Source organism: Plectropomus leopardus, chromosome 14 (genome assembly GCF_026936395.1).
Source record: "Plectropomus leopardus strain MGB_pleo_1.0 chromosome 14, ASM2693639v1, whole genome shotgun sequence".
NCBI classification, from domain to species: domain Eukaryota; kingdom Metazoa; phylum Chordata; class Actinopteri; order Perciformes; family Serranidae; genus Plectropomus; species Plectropomus leopardus.
The window spans coordinates 6,235,110-6,259,934 of NC_142189.1; the positions used below are offsets into that span (position 1 = coordinate 6,235,110).

General features: G+C 39.7%; 1 protein-coding gene across 3 annotated transcripts in view; it reads left to right on the top strand.

Annotated features, from left to right (window-relative positions):
• Window positions 1-2,696: 2,696 nt before the first annotated feature.
• Window positions 2,697-24,825, top strand: part of numb (NUMB endocytic adaptor protein) — a 61,339-nt gene continuing 39,210 nt past the window's right edge. For all 3 annotated transcript variants that reach the window (XM_042500074.2, XM_042500076.2, XM_042500075.2), the window contains exon 1: window positions 2,697-2,853. The gene's annotated coding sequence lies outside the window, so the exon portion shown is untranslated. The remainder of the gene's footprint in view (window positions 2,854-24,825) is intronic.

Consider the following 24,825-nt stretch of genomic DNA (forward strand, 5'->3'; position numbering starts at 1 on the left):
AAATGTCCTGAAATCCCAATTTATTACAAACATTGGCGACAACTTTTTTAAAAGTGCATCCACTCTGAGACATTTATTTAGCAAATATTTCAAACCTGTAATAAAGCAATTTTAAAATATTTTAGCTTTGCATTTGTAATGCTTGGTGTGTCAGTAGGTTATTTTGTGGGGCTAAACCTTTGGGTCAAATATTCATGTATTTCATCAGTCATATCATTTGCTATGAAATGTGGCACAAACTCTGGTTTGTTTACTGATTTTTCATTTTGTGCTCTCCACAGCTTAAACTCTCCACCTGTCCTTCACTTCAACTCATGGCAGGAAAACGCTGAAAAGCTTCAGCAGTCTTTTTGTTTAATTTGATAATATATTTATTGAATCTTCATGACAAAGGAAAAAAATACAATGTATGTACTGAACATCAGAATTTACTTGTAAATAAATAGATAATGGTAATAATGACTACAAATACAAATACATTTTAAAAAGCCTGCAACCCACAGAGTTCAATGTGAATATTAAGCAACAAAATGAGGTGCCAAAGCACTTTTACACACTATATTAAATGTGAATATCATATATTAATAAAAATTCTAAACACTCCTTGTATATCTAATTTTCTCCAGGTGCAAACAGCTCATTCGGCCTGTCACACAAAACTTGTTGTTGAATTTACATGAAATGACCACAAGGAGGCAGAACATCCTCACAGATGTCTGAGAGACTCTCCAGCGACATTTGTGACTCTGACCTTGACAGGTTGATGAATGACGGCTTGTTGTAAAAAAAAAGAGTCATAAAGAAGATTGGATTTAAGATAGTTGAGGATAAAAAGAGAGTGGCTGTAAAAAGAAGATAGAGAAAATATATGAGTGTGTGTGTGTGTGTGTGTGTGTGTGTGTGTGTGTGTGTGCGCGCGGCTGCAGAGAAACACTGGCAAGACATCTGTCAGCATAACCGGATTGACAACTTTGTTAGTTTTTTTTTCTTCGTTGGTTTTGTAACCCTCCACGCTGCAGCTTAGTAGCTCCACAGCTATGTGAGGAATGTGAGTTAATGCTGATAAACTTGTGGCCTTTTTAAGGAGGCCGAGGTTTCATCATCGGGGAGGAGAGAGGGTGGTGGTTGGAAAAAAAGACTAAATGACAATCACAAAATCAGACCAGATTCTGAATACAGACTTGACTTGGCAAGAAGAGCACTTTCAATAAACTCATGTAAAAAGAGGAAATGCATTTAGACTGCTGTGTTATCCAAGTGTTCCTTTAAACTGTGGTTTCAACAGATCCCTCACTGACTGGACACATATTTGCATAACAGCCAGATAGAGAATATAATGAAGGATGGATCAGGTGCTTCACAGGAGCTGGACACCAGTGTTGAAATGTGTCAAATACAATGCAATGTTATGTTACATTATAGCTCTGCTTCAATGCATCTCAGTGGACAATATTGTACTTTTAATAGTTAATTTCAGCTTTTTAGCTTCAAGTTCCTGTGTGCATTCAGATGTTTACATACAAAGATCAACTTATGTATTGTTATTTATTAAAACTACCAATAAAATTAGCTCAACCCAAAAGAAATATGATATTTTCAGTGTATAATAACAATTTCTATAAAACTTTTGTGATAGTATATAGAACACTCATTGGGGAGCATTTTTTCAGCATGAGCACTTTCTAACGATACTTGACATACATATAGCTGATAGTATTTCTATTATTATACTTTTGAATGTAGGACTTTAAAAGTTTAAAACACAAGTAGATTGATCTGCTTGTTTTTGAAAACATGGAAAGGAGGCTATATGCAACTTGGCAAGAAAGGTCTTGTAAATTTCTAAAAAATAGTAAAAACTACCCGAAAAGAGAGAGAGAGAAAATGAATGAAAAATAAACAAAACAAAACAAAAAAAACCTAGTAAAATCCTCCAAAAAACGGTATTAATGGGTATCTTTATCATGTTTTTTTTTTTTTTTTTTTTTAAATTACATTACAATAACATATAGATATGTTAGAGCTTCGTTTCAGGTCACTTCCTTGTTTGGTTTTGTTTTTTTCTTTTCTTTTGTTGTGCATTTTAGGTTATGTTCTTGTAACTTTATTTCATTTAAAGTTACTCAGTGCCTTCTTATGTTCTTGACAAGAGTCAAGCTAATTTGCTCAGGTTTCAAAAGGTTAAGAGAATAGGAAATAGTGTTAAGATCTTTTACTTAAATGCTTGTGAAAACAAAAAACTGATGTTGATCAGGGTTTTAACATGTTAATATCTAACAGAGGCGAATATGAATTATTTGACTTCATTTATTTGAATGAGATTACATCTACGCACTTTTAATGTAGGCAGGACCGACAGACATCCAGACATCTTCCAATTGACATTTGTCCCACTTTCAAAATAGGACAGCCTTATAAGAAACTCATTTATAAGTTGTTTTGAAACTCACATCAGTAGGTCACAGCAGAGCCCTTTATTCCAGTGCACTGGGTCACACTTATTTGTTTAAGTTTGAAAAACTTGCAGCAGCTAATGTTTCCTTCGCAGTGATACTGGTTTCAAACATGCAGTAAAAAGTCCAGTTTGATAGGTTTGATCCGGGCTGCGCTGCCGTCTATCGATCACCTCCAATCTGCACGCGCCGGCCAATGGGGTCGCGCGGGGGCGGTCCGTTGCTAAGGAGGAAGTTTGGTTGAGTCTCCGAGTAGCAGCCATTCAGCGGCGGTGGCTGAAGCGATTGGACTGCGAGCGTCTGTCCGACACTTTCTGTGGAATTTGAATTATTTCGGCACTGCACGGTCCGTGGTTCACAGGCTGACGGCTTTACCGGGACATCCTCTGGGTCTCAGCAGGTAGGCTGGAAAAATGTGTGTTTTTATTAGCGTGCTCCGGGTGTTAGCCCGCCGAGCTAAGCGGCACTAGCCTTTCGGATGCGGCACACGCAGCTCGGTTAGCTCCGCGGCTCGTAGCTCCCCGTAGACCCACTTACATGGCTTTAGCTCGCTTGCTAACCCGACTTGACATAGAAATAGCACAATATAAGCTGTGAGTGTGTTTTATTATCTTTAAAATGTTTGCCTCTGCGCTAACGAGTGAGCTAAGAGGTTATTTTGCTAGCTAGTTAAGTGGCTAACAACTTACCTGGTTAACTTTAAGAGATGGACGTTACTCAGCAAAATAATGAACCCAACTCGGACTAAAATGACGATTTCAACAAGAACATAATTCGACATATCATTTGCAGATTGCCACACGTGTGTATTATAATCGTTGCTAATATAAACAGGCATAAACAGGGTAGTTAAGTTTGGCAAGTTTGTAAAAATGTGTCAAAACGCAGTTAAAATTGAGACATATGGTTAAAAAAAACAGCTGCCAGCAGACAGGTTGATTGCCCTGAAGATAAGAAAAACAAACTGTGACTCACACACAGTCTCAAGACACTCTGAATTTTTGTCAAGTGCGATAATGTGCCCTAGATTCACTCTTACATGGTCATGATATCATAGCCTGAATGGGAGTTTTCTCCTTAGCACCACAGAGACAGAGATTTCCACTCTGCTCCGCCATCCCCTCATCAGATAAACATCTACTAACACATGCAGACCTTTACAAAAATGATGTTTCATATCCACAGCAGCTCGCCCATTGGACTGAAACATGCCTCTCATTGGGCAGTAACCACGTTTGGATGCCCTCATTAGCCATAATTGTTGAGTCATTACTGTTTTGTTAATGGGGTGGTGATGAGGTTTGTGACTTGAATAACACAAACCGGATTATGTGGCAGCATAAAGTATGTAAAACATTAGTGCATGCCTCTGTTTTATTATCTGAAACCAGAAGCAGACAACTTGTGTTTCGTCCTGTATGTAGGGCTGGAGAAAATCAAATATCATGGTATTTTTTTAACAAATACCTCCATATCTATACTGCGACAATATTGTGGGGTTGACTCTTAGTAATTTCCCAAAATACTTACACAGTGAGATTTTTAATACAAAGCCATCAGTAATGGGCTGATAAAGGCAAATAATCAAACAGCTAGAAGAGCCTGGTTAGGTCAGAAAATTACAACATTTTACTTTTCACCAAATCTAAGACAGGATCTCGTCTCATATCATGATATCCATATAATTAATATATTGACCAGCCATGCTTGTATGTTATGTAAGATCAATCATTATGCAACTTATTATTTTCATTTTTGAGAAATCTGCCAGTTATTTTCCCTAATTGTTTTGGCTTGTACATAATAGTGGAGTAGTCAAAAAATAGGGGAAAATGGCTTTTATTAAGTGATAGGAATCACCAGCAGCCCCATGATTCTACATTATCCCGTTACTTTAATCACAACACAAAATGTTTGCAATTTTAAACAGTTAGATATTTTGCAAAATTGCTTTTTTTTTTTTTTTTTTTTACATTTCTTTTAACTACAAATTATGTCCAGACAAGAAAACGTTGTCAACATCTTTATTATCTGATATGATCAAGTGTTAAGTCTGTTCATCTAACTACAGTCTTTATTATCACTGAAATATGTATCTATCAGACTGAAAAAGCAAACCATTATATTATTCTAGGAGGTTAACAAAAGTTTAATTTGTATGTGTTATATTAGTAATATTTATGATAAAATATTAATATTTGGCATCTGTGTAACGATATGATGCTGCCACATAATTTGCAGATTATTTTCCCTAGCTGTTTTGGTTTGTACAAAAAAAATGCCCATTTATTGTCCCACAGGCTAAAATGACATGTTCATATTTCTTGTTTTATCCCGCCAACAGTCCAGACATAAATATATTAAATCTATTACAATATACAGCAAAGAAAAACATTAAATCCACTTATTTTAGAACTCCAGTCCATTAAATGTTTGGCATTTTTTCTTGCAAAATCTCTGAAACTCTAAATCAGTTATTAGATTAAATTACAAGTTTCTTCGGCTGTTGCACTGTGTTTGCAGTGAGATGGTCCATAGGGTCTCTAACCATTTGGAAATTAGATATGTCTTCTGGAAAGGAATCTGATGTCTCTCCCATTCGGAGAGATAAAAGTGATTTTTTTTCTCCCCCAAATTCTCAAAGTAACTCGCGGCTTAACTCATCTCACAGAAAGAAGGAGTCAAGATTGGCTATCTGCCACCAAAACCCACTGTGCAAGTCTGTCAGCTGTTTGAGAGAGGAGGAGAATGCTAGAGCAATTCTCTGTCCGAAGATTTGTGATTCACTCTGTGGGAGAAAGCAGCGTTACTCTCTGCAGCTCGCTCTGTTCTCAGAGGAGCGGCCCTTTGTTGGCTGTGAGCAGTACATGTGAATGCTGAGCAGTGATGCAACATGGATAGATAAACTTGCCGCGCGATGACGACGCAACCAAAGGGCTTCGCTTTTGTCCCCTGATAGCAGTGAGATAGTCCTGATGCTGATGGTGAAAGCAGAGAGAGCGTCGACATCAGCTTAGCTTTCAGTCCTGTGGTGACTGAATAGATATGAGAAGACAAGAACGTGAGATATGAGATATGAGTTTATTTGTTTTATAACATCAAACTGTCCAGGTCAGGACACTTTGTCTGTGTCCATCTCTTGACTGCTACCCTGCTGTCGTATTTATTTGTCATTTGAGCTTTTGGTCGGTGGTGGAAGAAGTATTCAGATCCTTTACTCAAGTCAAACTAGCAATACTATAAAAATACTACACTAAGAGTTCAAATCTTGCGTTCAAAATCATAAATAAGTTAAATTACTTAAGTATTATCAGCAAAATGCACTTAAAGTATCAAAAGCAAGTACTCATTCTGCAGTACAACGTTCCTCATTGTTTTACAATTATATATGATGTTTTTGGATTAATATTTTGTTGCATTAAAGGAATAGTTCACTCTAAAATAAAAAACAGATATTAACTTTATTTACAATATATCAGTCTGATTGATTTGGTGTGAGAGTGTTTGCGATATTGGCCGTAGAGATGTCTGCGCTCTCTCCAATTAATGGAACTACATAGCAGCTCAAAGTGCATGTAGGAACTATTTTCCCTCTACCAAACTGCACTTTCTTTTTGGGTGACTTGAGCACCGCAAGCCAAGTGCCATCTGGTTCCAATATATGTGAAAAAACGCAGACATCTCGACGTCCAATATCTCCAACACTCACCAACTCAGATCAAAATAATATAGATTGATAAATAGCACAACAGGTAAAAGGGGAAAAAAATATGTTTTCAATTTTGGTGTTTGTGAACTGTCCCTTTAATATGTTGCCTTTTACTGCTGTAGATGTTATCCACAGCAATGTATCAGAGTTTATAAAATCATCATATGTTTGTGGCGTGGCCGTTCTGTGAAAACCACACATTCCTCAAAAGTAAACTTTTCATGATATCAGAAAATAGCCCTGTTTTCAGATTTGTGACGATCAGTTTTCTAGTTAATTGAAAACGTTTTTAAAGACTTCATTTAGCTTAAGAAGTAGAAGTCGTAAACCCATAAAGGAACACTTCATCCTTAAGTTTACTACAAAAAAACCCCGTGATTCAAAATCACTATATTTGGAGATACATGGTTTCACTGGAAAGAGGGAAATATTGTAATTTGAAGTAACTAAAGCTTTTAACCACATGTAGTGGAGTAAAATGTAAAATACAATGTCGTGAAGTAGATGTATTAAGTAGCATAAACCAGAAATACTCAGAACTACTCTACTACTCCACCACTACGTTTGGCTGCAGTTTTGATGCGGGCCATTGAATGTGCTGGCTGCTGTTGTCATCCATAACCTATGTTTTTAGCATCATCACAACATCACAGCTCGCCAGAGGTGTGGGCACATCAAGCATATTTGGAGAGATTTAACAAAATTGTCAAATGTTTGCTTATTCATTTTGGTTACTCATTATTCATTTTTGGTTTGGAGAATGAAGACTCATTACTCAGGTGCGCCCTAATGCCTCAAAATCTGGTTCTGGTCCAAGTGTGTTATTGTTCATTACGAGTGAGAAAGAACTCCAGATTTGTGTTTTCTTGATGGTGTGAATGTCAGAGATTAAGACAAAGAATGCAGACAAGTTACAGGAACTAGAGTGGGATTTGTTTTGACACTCTGCTCTGCCAAAAACTATAACCTTTTGGGATGATAAGTAACCAAAACACTGCTCAGTGAAGTAGCTGCTTGCAGTCTGGAGGTTTTAACTTGTACGCTCTGGTGCACAGCATGACTCAAGATTTGTTGTTCACAAAAATACACCAAAATTAACTTTTCTACTGTGGCCAAGTGCAGAGACATTGGGTGAACAATTAAAGTTATGCCCTTCGGAGGACAAATGTGAGCATCCTTAACACCAGCTCCATGTAGGAATCTGTACCTTTGCATCATTAGAAATGAAGGCACACTGTCCGTACTTGTTAGAGCTCCATATTCTGAGGTGATTGGGACCAGATCCAACAGAGACACTCTGAGAAGATTCAACCACAGGGGAGGTTTTAGAGTCGGGATCTCAAATGTGCAGCTGACCCCATTTCAACATAAGTAGCCTAAAATAGGTTTGTGGAACCGCAGAGTTGGATTGAACTCGTGTGTTTGATGTGTTTGTTGGTAAGCAGTGTTATCCTCTACCATGGAGAGAAATGTTTGTTGTTGATCTTGACCTTTTCACATAATGGAACGTCTGTTTCAAAAAGTGATTGTACACAAACCCAGATAACACAAGATGAAGACTAAAGGGCATCTTTTCTATTATTTAGGTTATAAAGTTATGAAACTGGACATGTTTATATTCATTGCTCCTGCTTGTAGATAAAATAATGCAAGTAATCAGTCTGAAAACAATGTTGTGGGCCGGCTGGTAACAAAAAAATCTTGTGTCACAGTTCACAACAGTAAGCCAAGATATGTTTTTGAAAACATTTTAAGGAGAAAATAGGCAACACAGTTACAGAATATTGGTCCATATTTGATCACTGCTGCCTATTTTTACAGTTTGATCTGAGTTTGATCTTGGTCCGCTTTTATACACTTTGTGTCTGTGATGACTGCAATTGTACAAAAAATGAGGAAGTACAATCTGTAGTTAAAGCAACAGCTCAGGAGCAAACGAAAATCCACAGAATTATGTTTTTTGATCATCCTGCAGATTTTTGTTGGCAAATGAGCAGATCTGGGATCTTGCAAGATGGAGGGGTGTTTAGCATAGTGCATTAACACATACTTCTCACATTGTTATGTTGCAGAGCTGGTTGCAAATCCCAGTTAACATAGTGTGTGGTTAGTATGACTCAAACCTAGATTATATGTTAGATGACAGTCCTTTAGAAGATATTAAGAAACTACTCTCAATAATATAGACCAGCAGTCACACCACAGACACACTCCCTCTACTTTTTAGCACTTTACATTCTTTGTCTGAGGTATTTTTATTGCAGATTCACATTAGTAAAACCTGTAAAAAATCTTAATGGGCTTCGCTGGCAAGAGTTTGCATTGCTACAGAAACTGTGTTAATGTTAAAGTCATGCTTCTGCTGTCAGTGAAGAATGGGCACATTACAGTGCATTTATTCTCACTGTTTTATTCAGACTGTGCAGTATTTGTATCTGTGGGCTGTTTCTTAGTTGCAGTATTTGTCTGTGTCAGCACTCGTTTTAAGAATGAAAAACAACAGTGGGTGTTGTATGATGTCTTACTGCTTTGAACGCTGTTCTTTAAATGGCCCCATTTGGGACAATATCTTTAGCTCTTAATTGGGTCCAAGGGGCATTGAGCGCCTCATTTTGCCCTGGCTGTTTTAACCGTGGTGGATTAAGGCTGGGAGGGTTGGGGGTGCATCACTGTATGCAAGGAGCTGCCTTTCGGGTTTGCGTCAGTTTCACTCCTCCCTCAGTACGGTATGGGGACTAAGGGACTCCTTTTGTGTCTCTGGGCCCCTATACAGAGTGATACCTGAGCCTCCTGTGCTGGAACAGCTCATGCTTTATTCAGCCCTCTGATCTCTGCTTTAATTACGAGTGACCCAGGACGGACTGACCGGTGGTGTATCTCTCAGGGTGGGAACTTCGTACCTGCTACAAGTGCCAGCCACTGTGTTAGTGAGACGTGTAAGCCTTCTGGCTGAGGGGTGTTTGACACCTCAAGACGACATTTCTGTTTATAAAACAGTACAATAAGATGGACCCAAAACCTTGCCAATATGTCACACATACATTTAATTATGTTAAAACTAGGGAATCAAGTCATTCTGCTCTCTTTTGTCTCATCTTTTCTCTCCATTTTCTTTTCTTAAGTGCCACTGGCAGTGATTTCAGTTTTAGATTTTGGAGAGTTCGGCTAAAGTACAAATAACATGTCATTTTCTGGTAGTGATTGGTTTATCAAAACACTTGTGCTTTGTGATAAACTTGAGGTCACTGCATGCTCAGCTCTACAGCAGCCTCATCACAAGTTAAGTTTTTTGTTTGTCTTTGTCTGGCAGTGGTTTCAGTTTTAGATTTGGAGAGTTCGGCTTGTGAGTAAAATGTTTCCCACCCCTTCTTTTTCTTTAAGTCCTTTTCCATCTGGCTTTACAGGTCAAATAATACTATATTTATCACCAATATTTACTATTAAATTGAGAAATTTAGATTGATAATGTTGCTGATGTAACCTCACTGAATCCCTGTGCTTGTCCAGTGTCATCCATGACAGTGATGCCGATAGATATCATAGTACTGTGACCGCTGAAAAAAAAGCACTCAAAAAACCAAATAAGTAAATCATTTGTAGATATATATCAATAGGAGATGCACTGAATTCAGGTGAAGAAATACTTTGTTTAAGTTTTACTTTGTTGCAAAGATTTGTTAATTAGCAGGAAAGTAGCAAAATGTGAATAAGAAAGCAGTGGTCTGTTTATTTAAATGTGGAAGTCACAAAACATTTATTTTGTCCCATAAAACAATTAATAATTTGCCAAATAGTCTCGATCTCAATATTGATTTAAAAAAAGTTGCCCTGGATGTTGGTGACATAAAGTCAGATTTTGTTTTTGGCTGTATTAAACCATGTCAGTCACTCCTCAGTTCCCCTGGATGCACTAATGTGAACCTCTCAGTGTGTTGTTGGTGTAATAACTCCCTGTCTCAGAACTAAGTGACGTGTGTGTGTGTGTTTATGTCTAATGACTCCCTGTCCATAGTGCGGATGAGTGGTGACAGTGACATATCGTGCACAGTTTCCATCGACTGGGCTGAGCAGACATGTTGCTTCCCCCTCACCTTTCTTAGCCCCACCCACTGTCGTCGCTCTGGATGTCCAACAATGTTGCCGTGGCACTGGTTCCCTGGTAACCACCACAACAGTTGCAGGGTGATGCAGCGATATTAACCATATGACCCAACAAAATGTTCAGAGTTGGTTTCCATGTCAAAAATACAAAACTTCCTGCTTGCAAAATATGAATCTGTTTATGAAAGATTTTGATGCCCATACATAAACAAACACATAGAGCGTCTGTGCCAAAACATGCAGATAGGTGCACATTTCAAGCTCATCCTCAGGCAGCATGCTGTCTAAGCTTGAAAGACACTGTGTGTGTGCTTTCATACAAATCAGAATCCTTAATTATTTGTACTTTTTGTAAGAAGAGAGCATCTAATCTTTTGTTGTTGTTGTTTTCCCTGTGTGTATTTGGAAGCTCCCTCTTTTCTCACTATGTTTGACATGAATTTTCCTCAAACTCACAAGTCATCTCTGCTCTGTTTAAGAGGATGTGTTTAAGAATTCACTGGCACCAGTAGTGTAGACGTGTACCGTTCACATTCGAACCCATACTGGTCCTGGCTCTGGTACATGGAATTCAATACTGGTACCCCTCGGTACCTTATTTCACGGTACCTTATGCAATTTATTTTCTTTTGTCATAACAAAAATCTGTTTTTTTAACAAGCTGCAGGTGATCTCATAGCAATTCTGCTCCTGTGCTTTTTTTTAATCACTCATAGAGCTAATTTTCTTTTGTGTATGTGTGCATGTGTCTGCTAGTCTAGCATGAGTGCTGGTACATGGATATGAATAACCCGTGTATAAGGCTTATGATCATATCAGGGATATCATATATGAGGAGAGAGAAATCGGGTTATTCATATTCACTGTATACACATTCTGGTTTCTTTCTTTCTGGTCTATAGACAGAGGGATGATGTATGCTGTAAAGTCCTGAGAGGAAAAGAGTGATTTGTGATAATGGGCTTTATAAATAATATTAATTGAATTTCAGTACTCCAGCTAGCATATTTGGGTTTCTCATAAACAGAATATGGTGTTAACATGCTCAAACAAATCAACTGGATACTCCAAAAACCCAATCATAAATTGGTTATTCATGTCCACGTGACTGCACTCAGTGATACTATGCTATTACTAAAATGATGTAAAAAAGAATAAAGAAGAGACACTGAAGCTGTCGCAGCAAATCAATGCTGCAGTGATAGTTTTGGCTCCATGGGAAGCTGATGGAGCAGTAATAGAGCTCCATGGCTAGCTTTTAGTTTTTGGGTTGCTTTCGTCTCATGTCTGAAGATGAATCTGGTGGCTCTCTGGAGGTAAATGACTGGCTGCCAGGCTTTGCAGAGCCTCACAGCACTTCCACCTCTTGTTTAAACCTGGTGGTCTCACTCAGATGCTCTCTCAGGTAATTTGGCACTGATGGATTTAAAGTGAATTGGTACTCGGTAGTACCAATGTAATTCTGTCAGTAACCCTATAAGCACCAAGCAGTGACATACTATGTTGGATCAAGGCAGGTGAAAAGTAAAGTGTAGAAGTGTAACAACAAAGTAGATTGGCTTCAATGTTTTGTTTTTCACAAATGCAAGTTGGTGAAATGTATGTTAACTGCTTCAACATCATTTTTGCGTGGCATCCAACTGTTAAAGATCCGAATTGATTATGAAGCTACACTCTGGAAATTAGAATCAGGAGTTTGGTTCTGAATCTCAATACTTATATTGCACAAACAGAAAAACGGCTGTAGTTTTTCATCAGAAACTAGCAATTAATGAAAGTTGTTGGTCAGAATTTTTTGCCAGAATTTATTATATTTATGAGATGCCTTAAATCATAGTTTTGTCAGTTTACTGCTGTATTACATTCAGGCAAGGAGCGTATTTCACCGTGGTGCATTTGAGATGTTTGGCTTAATTGAATGATTCATTTTGCAGAGACATCTGTTCACTTAATAAGGCATCAAAAGAAACACCATTTTGGAACTAAGACCCCAAAAAATTCAATTGCTATCCATCTTTAATATAATAAAAAAAAACCTCATTAACAAGCTCCATCCCCACGGTGTAAGATATGTAGTTTCTCTTTGAGATCAGACTCTTCTGCTGACTCCTGGTGTACGAGAAAGCTGTATGCCGGCACATATGGGTCTAACTTGGACCGGCACTGGCTGTTGTGTAACTGCAGTGTCTCTGATCCAAAGTCCACTGGCTACTGTGTTTCTGTTAGATAACGGCACGGTATGAGCAGGCAAAAGATTCAGTGATGAGTTATTTTATTATTGCAGCAGTGACGAAAGAGAAAATGTTGCGGAAGAAGCGCTTGAGATCACTGTATTGTTGATAGTGAAGGGAGGGTGGAAGGTTGTAGCCTAATCGATGATGAGCGTTCCCCAGCGCAAGAAGGATGTCAATTATTAATGAGCTGAATATCGTGTTCTGCCTAAAGTAGAGAGGCAAAGTTTTTGTTTATTAATCACTGCTGCCAGCTTGCCTTTGTGTGACACAGCAGACTGTGAGTGAGAGATAAGTGAGAGGGAAAAAATGTGTTGTTGGAGAGGTCACGCAGTTAGATTTAGTTTGCTTTGTCAGACAACATTCTTTCAGATAATGTGAAGTAAGTTTGGACAGGTAGTTAAGCCTTTTTCCCCGGGCAGGAAGGGGTTATCAGTAGAGAGGGGCGGTGCGGAACGTGTTTCCTGTGTGTTGCATCACCGTGCAGCAAGTACTGCCTTGAGTGCTGCAGCTTTTTTGTTTACCACAGAATTACAGGGACAGGTGTGTGAGCAGCATGTGTGTGCACATTTGCTCTACGTATGTTTCATTGCAGAGAGAGGAGGGGAAAGTGCGCAAACCATCCGAGACATGTGCAGTAGCAGGTTTACACACTGCCCACCATTGCACCATTCCTCCACTACCAAGCGGTCTGCGGAGAGGGATGTCTGGCTTGTGAGAGTGCCACTGTGCTGAGTCGACAGGGGGGGAACAATTGCCTCGCTGTGCTGCTTGTCCGTTTGGCCGCCTTCATGCAGCATTTCAGCGAGGGGCACCGGCGGCTTTTGGCTCTGTGAGCCGTGTTGACCAGGCCTATGCCTGCTGGTCACTGACCCGTTGTGCCCACAGTGCCTGTAGCTCGTCAGGCCTCTGAGGACTGCCGATTATCCCACAGTAATTGGCGCCTGGGATCTGGCTGATCAAAGGTGCCCAGCTGACTGTAGAGCCCTGGTAATTTTCCATTCTCTGATGCTCTGCAGTCTTTGCCTGTTCGTCTGTCTTCCTGCCTGCCTGCCCAGACCCCGTATTGGGCCAAGGAGGGAAAGGCTTGACGTCTGTTGGCTTTATTAAACCTGCTTTTCTCATAAGACATGACAGAGTGTGGCTGTCCTTTTCTTGCCCTTTAAAAAAACCTTTCTACTTGTAAAATTAAGTTAGAATTCAAAATCAGTTTCCTTAAAATCAATAGATAATGCAAAGGTTAGAAGTTGAAGCCCTGGAGCCATCCTGTGTCCTGCAGCCATGTGACTTGGCAAAGCTTCCTTGAGTAAGACACCTAAACCTTGGCCATGTGCCATTTAAGCAATATTACATGAGAGAATGTGCTTTACCGTCATTTGTGGCACAACAGTGATGTGGTCAGGACAGAGGTTTTGCACTGAGGTCTGTAAGCATCACTGAAGTGGAAACTGGAAAACAACCAGTCACCTCAGTAGAATCTTATGTGTAATGAAACCTAGTTTACTGTTGAAACTAAGTAACAACCTACCAGCAGACATGCTAGCTTAAAAATACTTAGCTTGCTCAGTCTTGTCATGACTGGGATATCTGCTGAATTTTTTTTTTTTTTACATATGCACATTTAGCTACTATATCCACAAACTTGACTGTATTTTAAACTTATCTAACGTACCTGTAAGCGAGTAGCTAAGTGTCACAGGCACAGCCGATGGAGGATGCCAAACATTTCTAAGCATGGTAAAGTCCAAAGTCTAAATGAATTTAAAAAAAAAACCAAGATGTATTCTTTTCTAAAATTCACGACATGATGTTAATGAAAAGTTATACTTAAATCCATATTTAATGGTGATTTCAAAAACAACTTTTTCACTGTGGTCATAATCACTTTCCCGTCATGCCTAGATCTTCACTGGGTAGTTTTTAGTTTAAATTAAGTTTTTAAAGTTTAATTATTAAGTTCTCTGTTTCATTTTGCAAAATGCAAATGTCACCTTTTGTCAGTGTTTTTAACATGTCTGGTCAGAACATAGTTTATGCTGGCTATTGTCATCTTTGTGTCAGTTTATAGTTTACACAATTAGTTATTTCACTGTTATTTTTCATAATGTCAGCTGTATATCCTCAAGTCTGCTTTCAACTCTTCGACATTGTGAAAATTATATCCATTTATGCTGCTCTGAAAAGCTCCTTGTCCCCGTCTGATAAATGTTGCCGCGAATGCAGAATTTCTGCAAGTGCAATGGTTAAGAAATGGCAGAGTAATATTTTTAGTGATGATTAAGGTGTGCTGTCATGCTGATTTGAGCAAAACCTAAATGTCTCATCGACCAAGGTCTGAACTACTTGTTGTGTAATCTGTTCTCCTGAACTCACTGATTAGTTTCTGTTCTTGCTCTAAGGTGTGGTGGTCAGTGACATCGTCTGGTTTGACACTTTGTGGGAATAAAAACCTGCATACTCATAACCCTCCACTACCTCAAGCACAATTAAATGATACTGCCTTACATGCTAGCTCATTAAAGGTCACCTAAGCCCTAAAATGTAAAATGATTTCACTGCCTGCCCGAGCTCCATCTTTGGCTGCGGAGAGAGAGGGAGCTTGATTGGCTGCTGGCTCTTTGGCCGTGTGAATGGACATGGTGAAATCACTTCTTGTGTTCATATTACACCCTTCTACTTTTGGACTCTTTTACAAAAGAGTCATCCAACATTTTAGGAAAAAGAAGGCGTCTACCATGACTGCTGAATCATTCCTGGCACTGAAATAAAAAGCACACCATGGAATAAGTTGCTTGCCATTTAGAGAGCGTTGCTTACATAAACATTAGTTTCTGTGAGGTTAGAATCATGGTGTTTTTGAAGTGATATAATCTCATTCTTGGTATAAAAACCCAGTACCATGTAGTATTGAAACGTCTCCAGTCAAACTCTACCTGTATTTATTACTTTTTGTACCTAAAGCTAGAAAAAAGTGACAATTTGTATGATTTTGTTTAGACTTGATCTGAAACCAGTATTAGAAATACCTTGGTACTGAAATGCTGAATTGTGTATCTGGGAATATGCGAGGCTATGCAGCAATACCACAAAGTGTATTACTAGCTTTAAAGTAGTTTCACACCAGGATAAATTCTTCTTAGCCACTCTTAAATGCTTGCCTATACTTAAAATTGAGCTGTGCTGCCGCTGACAATTACTTGTGTAAAGTGGCAAAAAAAATGTGATTGCTGGCAAATGGCTTAATGATAGCTGTTAGCAAATTGTGAAAAATATGGCAAATTTCAGTGGCATTCTTTTTCTGCATTTGTTCATGTTTTGCAAAGGGTTTGACTTGAGCTACAGCATTTGACATAGACAGGGATAATTCCCCATCCATACAGCTTTAGTATACAGCAACTTTAAATGTATTTTTTTTTAATGCAGTGGTATCAGATCGGTACTTTGGTGTAGTGAAGTCACGTGCGGTGTGTTTGACAGAGTTGGGCAATGCAAAACATTCAATAGTATGTCTATACTACGTGCTTGTGGCATTTTACGCGATGTAATATTCCATTCACATGATGCGTATCAAACGAAGTAAAAAAAGCTGTCACATACAGTACTCCATTGGCATCTGTGTCCCCTCTCAAAATTCTGACATTTTTGCATGTCCATGAACGCCGCTGGCAGGCCTCTCCATCAGTTCTTTTTTTTCCTCAGCAGCAGGTTGAGGAGTAGGGTGAATAATTGATCTGTTGATCCAGTCAAAGCTGATCAGATTGATGAGTAGAACAACTCCTGCAGAAGAGAACTTTTATACCCAGCGCAAAACACAGTTATGTTTCACTTTCACTGAGCATGATGCTCTATAAATATTGTATATGTGTGTGTGTGTGTGTGTGTGTGTGTATATATCTGTATATGTCTGTGTATATATATATGTTTGGGAAAGCCTGTGATAGGTATCAAATCAAAAGTGTATCAAAATAAGAACTCCATTGGTATCTATATCACTTTCAAGATCACAGAAAGGGTTCTGGTATCATAATTTTTGAGGCATTACCCAGCCCCAATGAATTTGTTGTCCAGCCTCACACGTTCACAGGTGTTTCCAGGCTAGTTTTACACACCACAGAACTATTTCTAGTAGAGAAAGGGTTTTTCTATACCTTTTGAAATGTTCCCTTTACTCCCACAGGCAGTGCTGTGTTCACTAATCTAATTTAACCACACGGCTAACACAATTTCAGTCATTAAGACTTCCCATAGGTTTAGTAGCTGTTCCAGCCCTGCCTGAGCTGCACTACAAATCTGCTGGGCACAATAAATAGCCAGGTAGCAGTAGCTTAATCTGCTGTGTGACTTGGTATTCTACAGTCATCCTCAGATAGACAAACGGCCCAAACAGGATACAAAGAGCGGCGCTCAGGTACGTGGAAAGCATTCCTGAAATCAGCGAGCGGCTCAGCAGCTGCACTGAATACTACAGCAGCGCTATTTACATTCATGCTCACAAGACCAGTTTGGCGGGAAGATTTCTGACGTCAGTTCAACCCACTTTGCATCATGCGGATTCCAGTTTGAGTCAGTTTCCTTTTTCCCCTTTGAAGAGAGACTGAAAATGGTGCAGCCACACAAGTCTGTTTTTATTCTTATTTTGTCAAATTCAGCATGTTTTAAGATCGATTCACCTGTCCTGTAGTGTGTGCATGTGTGCGTGCGTGTGTGCGTCTGTGTGTTGGCCTGATCAGAGCTGCAGTGTAGAGATTGCATGTCTGTTCACTCAGCAGGAAGTTCCTTTTCCACTCCATCCTCTCATCACTCCTGCTGCTGGACAAACACAGCTACTGACACACACACATTCACACACGCACACACACAGTAGGAGCTGCTGACCAATGGGCACTGTGTTACCATTTACCAATGGCGTTGTTTGGATAAAAAGCTGTATTATTGACAACACACTGACTCAGCAGTTGGAACCATGGAGTGTCCTCTCTGTGTGATATTGATTCTTGAGAGTATTTTTCCATGTAATCTGTTTTCTGTCTCACTCTGCGTCATTTTCACTCATCTCATTCTGTTATTCCCTTTTAGTATTTCACTCACTCTTTTTTTAAACCCTCCTCACACTGTCTCCTCTTTGTACGTCTCTGTCTTTACTCCTTCTGCCTTCAACTTCCTTTGTCGCGCGTGTGTGTTGCCCCTTCAGTCTCCCGTGCGCCCGTGTTTAGGCGTATCAAAGTGACACGGGTGTTCTCGAGTGTATACGTGATGCATCGCAAAGTGTCAAAAGTGTGTGTGAATGTCAGAAGCCAGCAGTGCCAGCGTTTAAAGTCCCAGCAGAATACATTCCCCCCGCAGCGATCTGTAGATGTTGATTGGGAGAGCAGTGAAGAGTGACAGGCCTTCATCACTCAGTGAACACTGTGAACACACAATCTGACACCATTCCTCACTGCAGGGCTTCCCCTCGCCTCTTATACACTCAGATAGCCTGACGATTTTCCTGGCCCCATAAATAAAACTTAAACTTTAATGGTTTATGGACACAATTTGTTTGGCTAGCAAAATGGGACTACAAATTTTGCTGATTAATCTTGATTTGAAAATCATAGTATTTTTGGTCTTTCTTTTTGGATGATCTTTTCTTAGCTCTGTTTCCATTTGGGGTATAAATCACCAGTTTCATCACAATACAATATTAAATTGATTCTTTGGACAACAATGTGATATTTGCTGTTATCACAGAGTTTACCACGATACAATTTTAATTTGACATATGACTGGGCAATATGACCTAAATTCAATATCATGATTAATTGAACATTTTACCTTGATTACGATGAATTAACGATTATTTTGTTTTGTGTTTTTTTGTTTGTTTGTTTGTTTTGGTTCTTGTCCTCATGGTTCACTGACAAGGTTTGTACTGTAAAGATGCTCAACTATTAAAGCTGGGATATTTTTTCTAATGAAAATGGGCAATTCATTTAAACAAATCGCCCAGCCCTAAAACATCATATAATCATTTACCATGATCATATGATCATCAGACAAAGCAGCCACCCCTTTCTTTTTTCCTTTAGCCGTAAATAAAAATGTATAACATAGATAATGTTAATAATTGTAACCAGTTAGGTGCTGTAAAGTTCACTTTAAATTGACTCCAAACACATCAAACAGCACAGAGGAGAAGTTAACCTTCTGGGTTTTTCTGTCAGAAGGCTCTTTCTGAAAGAGGTGTTTTCATTTCAACCAACATGATCTTTTTCCTAAAACCTTAGGACTATATGGCTTAAAGCCCTGAAGGCAAACTTCTTCCAACAGCTATAAAACAGTGATTAACAACAATATAATTTAACAGAAGTATAAATTTCGGCTCACTGCATTTCCCTACCGAGTAGCACGGTTGAATTTCAACCTGCATGCACATTTTCTCAGCCCAACATTGTTGAAACAGAGCAGCCAATGTTGCTGCTAGAAGTTAGCGGAGTGAGCTGCCAGGCATATGCGCATATGACATGCGGTCTGTCTGTTATTTTCTCCAAAATCAAAAATATCTCTGCACTGCTGATTTTATCCTGTGTAAACAGCAATATTCTCATCATCTTTCTCTTGGCTTCTGGCTATTATCTGCCTGGAGCAGTTGAAGGTGACACAGAATTTCATAATAAAGGCATATCCTAAAGATGATGATATGGATCGAAGTTTTCACTTGGCATCAATCAAATTGCATCATTCAACTGATCATTGAATCGATGCATGGCTCTAGATTAATTGATCCCCCGGTTTCCATCAGTATACAGGGACAGGCTCATTTTCATCATATGTAGTTTCACTGTGGATAACCCACTGCTGCTGTAAAATGTGTCTCTGTGCACAGAGCATCTCTGTTTACCCAGATGGGTGATAGTAATTATGGTATGGCAATAACAGCGGTTGCCAGGATAGCCACTGCATAAAAGCATATTGTAAAGGGTCTGCAAACCACCTCCGACAGCCCAATTTAACTCTCCCTCTACGCATTAGCACCACACATTGGATATAAAAATGATCCCCAAGCAGTTTAATTCCTCCTGGATTGGCTTCGAAACTCATTTTGGGAACGCATTAATTGGCTCTGATCACTGCATCGTTTTTCCTCCTTTGTAGTTTTTCTTTGATGCCTATATGTGAATGTGTGTGTGCAGCTTGGTGATCACGTAACAGTCGCCCCCGTTTAATCGATAAATGTTGATATTAACTGAGCATTTGCCTGCGGCCGTGTCGGGCAAGTTACACCACTGCGAGTCACTGCCCTATAATCATAGCTTCTTTAAAGAGGCAAAGTCATTTGGCAGCTGCAGGGCAGACATCTCCTCTGGGTCGCCTTAACTGAAGGGAAGAGGAGAAGGATGAGAGGGCTACAGGGAGGAGGATAAGCAGAGTGGGCCAAACAGGAGCCTATGACTTCTCCCTATTAAAGAAACACTTAAATATATAACAGGAAAGTAACCATTAAAAGTACGTTTATACTGACTGGAAGTTGTAGAGAACTGGTTAATAGACCAACATGTAGTCACAAGTGAAATAAAATGGGATGTGAGCATCATTTTTGATTCTTTTCAAGTCTGTTTATAAAGGCAAACCTCTGTTTTTTTTTTACAACCTGGACCCTATTTTGTGACTGGCAGCAGCAAAAAGGCTGCAGTATAACTGCTCATTATTATGGAAAGGACCCAACAAAGAAATTATATGTTTTTCTTTACCTTTCGCTGATCCAGTCTCGTTATTGTGTGTAACAAAGGCTCGTTTAAGGAGAAGTCTTGTTCATTGTTGTGTCTTGTTCGTTGTACTTAAACAAAGTAGGGAAAAGTTATTACTCAGCCCTGTTCAGATACTTTATTGGGTTGGTTCTTTCAGTGATCACTTCTTTGATAATTAAACTGCACTTTGGATTGGTGGTTAAATTGAAAGCATTTTTACAGTTATGAGCAGGGAGGGGGTAGCAGTCCATCAATGTCAGCAGTAATAACTGTGTTTAGAAATCACAACCATAGACTCTCACTTGCGCTGATGTGGATAAATCAGAAATGACGGTGTTGTTGATGCACAGGAAGAGCCGAGTGATTGCCGAGGCCAATACCAGCATCCGGGCATGATGTTTGTCACAGACTCGCCTTAAACTCACCGTTAAACTATTGATAACCTCATCTTTTGATATTTGGTTTTCCTCTTATGAGTCAGCGGCTCTGCAGGAATTGTGCTCTGCTGCCTGTCTGTTTTCGAGTCTGTGCTCTGCATGCTAACGCGCTCATACTGAGACAACCAGACCTGTTTAACTTGACAGAGAGAGCGTGCCTGATGTGACACAGTCTAAGCTTTTCTTCTTGGGGGAAATGGCCTGTCAGTTTGTGGTTGAAACCTCTGCTTGTTGACCATAACAGGGTATTAGCTTGACATTTACTGTGATTGGTTGTAAAGTGAATGTTGACACATGGGACTTTAACCGAAGATTGTGCCAGTCTCGATCTACCAATCTACACAGAGCCTTTGGGCTCAGGTTGCACAAAACTCACCAAATCACAGAACGAATACTTATCTAAGATTGATCAGCTGTCAGTTTTTGGTTAGTAGGCACAGAGCTGGATTAGTTTGCTGTTATATATGACTATAGGCATCAGCCTGGGGGCATAAACTGCAATCTTAGATCAGCAGTCTTCCTCCAAGACTCTATAAATGTGCTAATGCTGGCTTTTTTTGTTGTGAGTCAGCCATAAGTAGGATGAATAGATCATGTATTAACAGCACTTTACTGAGGCCTGGTGAATATGTAACATTGTCTGTGTTTCCTCAGCTCAGTGCTGTGCTTTGGTAGAGTACTCACTGTGTAGTATTTGGCCTGATTTCTTCACCTTGCTACAACTCTTCTAATGGCTCTTAACTTCTCTCAAGAACAGCAAAGTTAGTAATGGAGACATTTTGGCTTCGGGGCCCTGTGATGCTGAAGTCATCTGTCTCACATGTGTGTGTTTTCATAAGTTTTGTGTTTTTCAGAGTGTCTATTATGTTTACATTTGTGGGTGTAAGGCAGGTTTGGGTTTATGCAAGTGTGTTTCCACTTGTGCTTGTGTGTTCTCTCTCCGCTGCTGCTGCTGCTGTGTGTGTGTAATGCAGTGATGTCAAGGGGAAAAAGTAAACATGGTTTCCATGAGTAGCTTTTTGGCTCCGAGGTTTACTCAAAGTTTCCCAGCAGAGGTCATTTCTAGATTCAGGGACAAAGTGTTGCGGTTCGCTCTGAGTGATTGCCCGTGAGGAGGTTAAGCTTCTGTCCTGCAGTTTGCACAACACAGATGTCTTCATGACATAAGAAAGGGAAGATCTCGGCTTTAAGGTCCAGCATACAAGATTTAGGGCGATATGTTTTCAGAAATGGGATGTGATATAATAAGTATGTTTTATTTAGTGTGTTTTCGTTATCTTAGAATAAGATGTTTATACCCACAGATGGAATGGGTAACTTCCACGGAGTACGTGTTTTACCATGTTACCATGTTTCTACAATAGCCTCAAATGGACAAACCAAACACTGGTTCTAGATAGGGCCATTCATGTTTTTGTGTCAGCAACCGTAGTTAGCAGCCTCTCAGCGACAATGGCATGAAAACACAGATTTTTTTTGAATTTTTATGTTTTTGGTTTTTATGCCTTCACTGATAGTACAGCCAAAGACAGATGGGAAAGGTTGGAGACAGATAGGGGATGACACACAGCAAAGGGCCACAGTTGGTGAGCTTAAGGTAGCCTCAAACACTGGCAATTTCTAACATGAAACTGCTTTATTTAGTATTTTTATTATTTCATATCATTGGATTCCACTGGGGATAATTCGGTTCCTAGTAAAAAAAAAGCTCCTGAACGTTCAGATCCTAAGTTATCAGGAAGAAATGTGAGCACCAGTTAGCAGGTGCTGGGCTTGCGGCCCATCTCTGATTTGCCAAACAGCACTGGCGAAACACTGGTTTGTAACGTGAAGCAGCTTTATTCTGAAAAGGAGGAGACCTCTGCAGATAATTTGGCTCACGGTAAAAACCTCCTTAATGTCTAGATAAGAAATATGGTGAGCACACATTAGTTTATGAGAGAAAAAAGGTGAGCACACACACATTACTAGACGTGGCATGCAGCCAGTCTGCGACGTGCCCCGCAGTGTAGGAGAAATACTTATTTGTAACATGTTTTTTTTAAAAATTTTTTTACCTTGTTTATGTGTTAGAGGCATCTGAGGATATTTTGGCTCCCAGTAAAAACCTCCTTAACAGCGAACACTGGAGAAATTCTAACCAGGAGAAGTTTCAGCTTCATCTTCCTAACTCTTACAAACCGTTCGTTTAAAGCTGCTTGTGGGTCAGCACAAACTCACAGCCATTTATAAAGACATCTTCCCACATACCTATTGTGTTCTCAGTAGCTGTCCCCCATAAAGAGAGACCAGGATTAATGGAGTTGGGGCACTCAGACCACTACATCAAACCCCTCCTAGCAAGCTTTCAGTCAGCGGCCCCTCTCCACAGCGTGACTAGTGTTTACGGCTCTCTTCATTTAATTGAAACTCCACTCCATTTGGCTTACCATCTCCCCTGGCAAGAACATTTGAAAAACAATCACAAATGTTGTTTTGGGGCAAATGCGAGGGACATACATCTGACGGATGCCTCCTCGATGTCCTGTGTGGTGTTATGGTGGAAACCAGGCCAGACCAGACCAATTGATTCAGTCTGCGAATCATCGCCAGGGCATGCCTGAGGGGACACGATACAGTGACAGTGATTTGCCACTCCCTGGTGCCAGGGTACTGGCCCGGTCATTTAAAAGTGGCCTCAGCTGTTGCCCAAAGTGATGTGTGGCTCTCCGGCTGGCTGGTCCACTTGCTTCTGGCCCCCTTTAATGCCACGCCTGGCCGCTTCTAGATACACACAAACATAGGCATGACCACACACAGAAAGCCAGATATACAAACACACACACAATTAAAGGTGGCAAGAGAGAAAACAACTCGATATCCCCCGTGCAGCAGTCTGGGCCCTATTTTTCCTTCTCTGTCTCAACCCTAACCCCGGTCAGTCATGTGTACTCAGGAAACGGAGGTCATCATGTCTTTCTGGGGGCAGGGAACAGATTGAAGGACTCTGAAATGATTCAGTGGCAGACGGCAAGTCGTGCAAACAGTAGCCAGCCCTCCTATTCCCACCATTTCCTTCCTTTGTGGAGTACCACCCATTCAAGTCCTCATCGTTCTCGCTCTGGCTCTCGTTCTGTCCCTTTAAACATCTTGAACCTCCCAAAATAGATGCTTTTCAGGAATTAAAATGACACATTTTCCTGCTGACTTATACATGTTTTAGCAGTGTTATTCTTATTAACGTGATGTTTTGTGCATTTGGATGATGTTTGCAGAGCAAGACATTAATGTGCTGATCAGTTTGTTTGCACTTGTCCCTCTTTTGATTGGGGGTGTCAGGTTAAATCTGTGGATCACTGTACAGACACACACTGTACCTGTTAAATGAAATGATTCAGATTATTGTGGGACACTGATGGTGTAAAGTGAGCAGATCATTGAAGCAGAGAGCGGCGTGCTGAGCTGGAGCAGCTGGCGATGAGTTGCAATTGTTTACCAACAGTGTCTCTTTTCACCAGCTTGGACAAAATGTGACTTCTGCTGTTTTATGGCTAGGTTGTGTTCTTTTTGTTTTTGTGCTAATTGTATCAATTATAGTTATTGGCTATGATGAAGGAAGGACTGGTTCTTATTTTGGGGTCATGCAGCTGGATCAGAAAGGTTAAAAAAAAGTAAATCAAAATTAGATAAGAATTACATTTGTGGAATTCTTTAAACACCATGGCATTCATTAAATCTAATGTTATGCATGACCAAAAAAACTGAACTGATTAGAAATCCCTCCAAAACACATAAAAAGAAAGATAATTTAACACATAGCTTTGAACAAATAGAAATCCCAACTCTTAAAAATTTTTGTGAGGGCAATTAATTACACATTTTCTCACATAAAACCATGACTTTATTGGGACAAAACTGGGATCATTAGATTGCACAACAAGTTTATATGTCAGTGTCTGAGTGGTTCTGATTTAGCTCAATCCCTAAAGTGATCTCTCACATCAGCAATGTTAACTGTGCCATGCTCACACAGTTCACATGAGACATCTGGACCAAATGTGGCTCTCTTGAGAAAAACAAACCTATCTCTATTTTTGGTTATTCCAAAAGTTGGATTCTCGGGGGGAAAAGTGTCTTTTTTAACAGAAAAAAAAAACACAGAGAGGGTAGTTCTGTAGAAACAGGCTA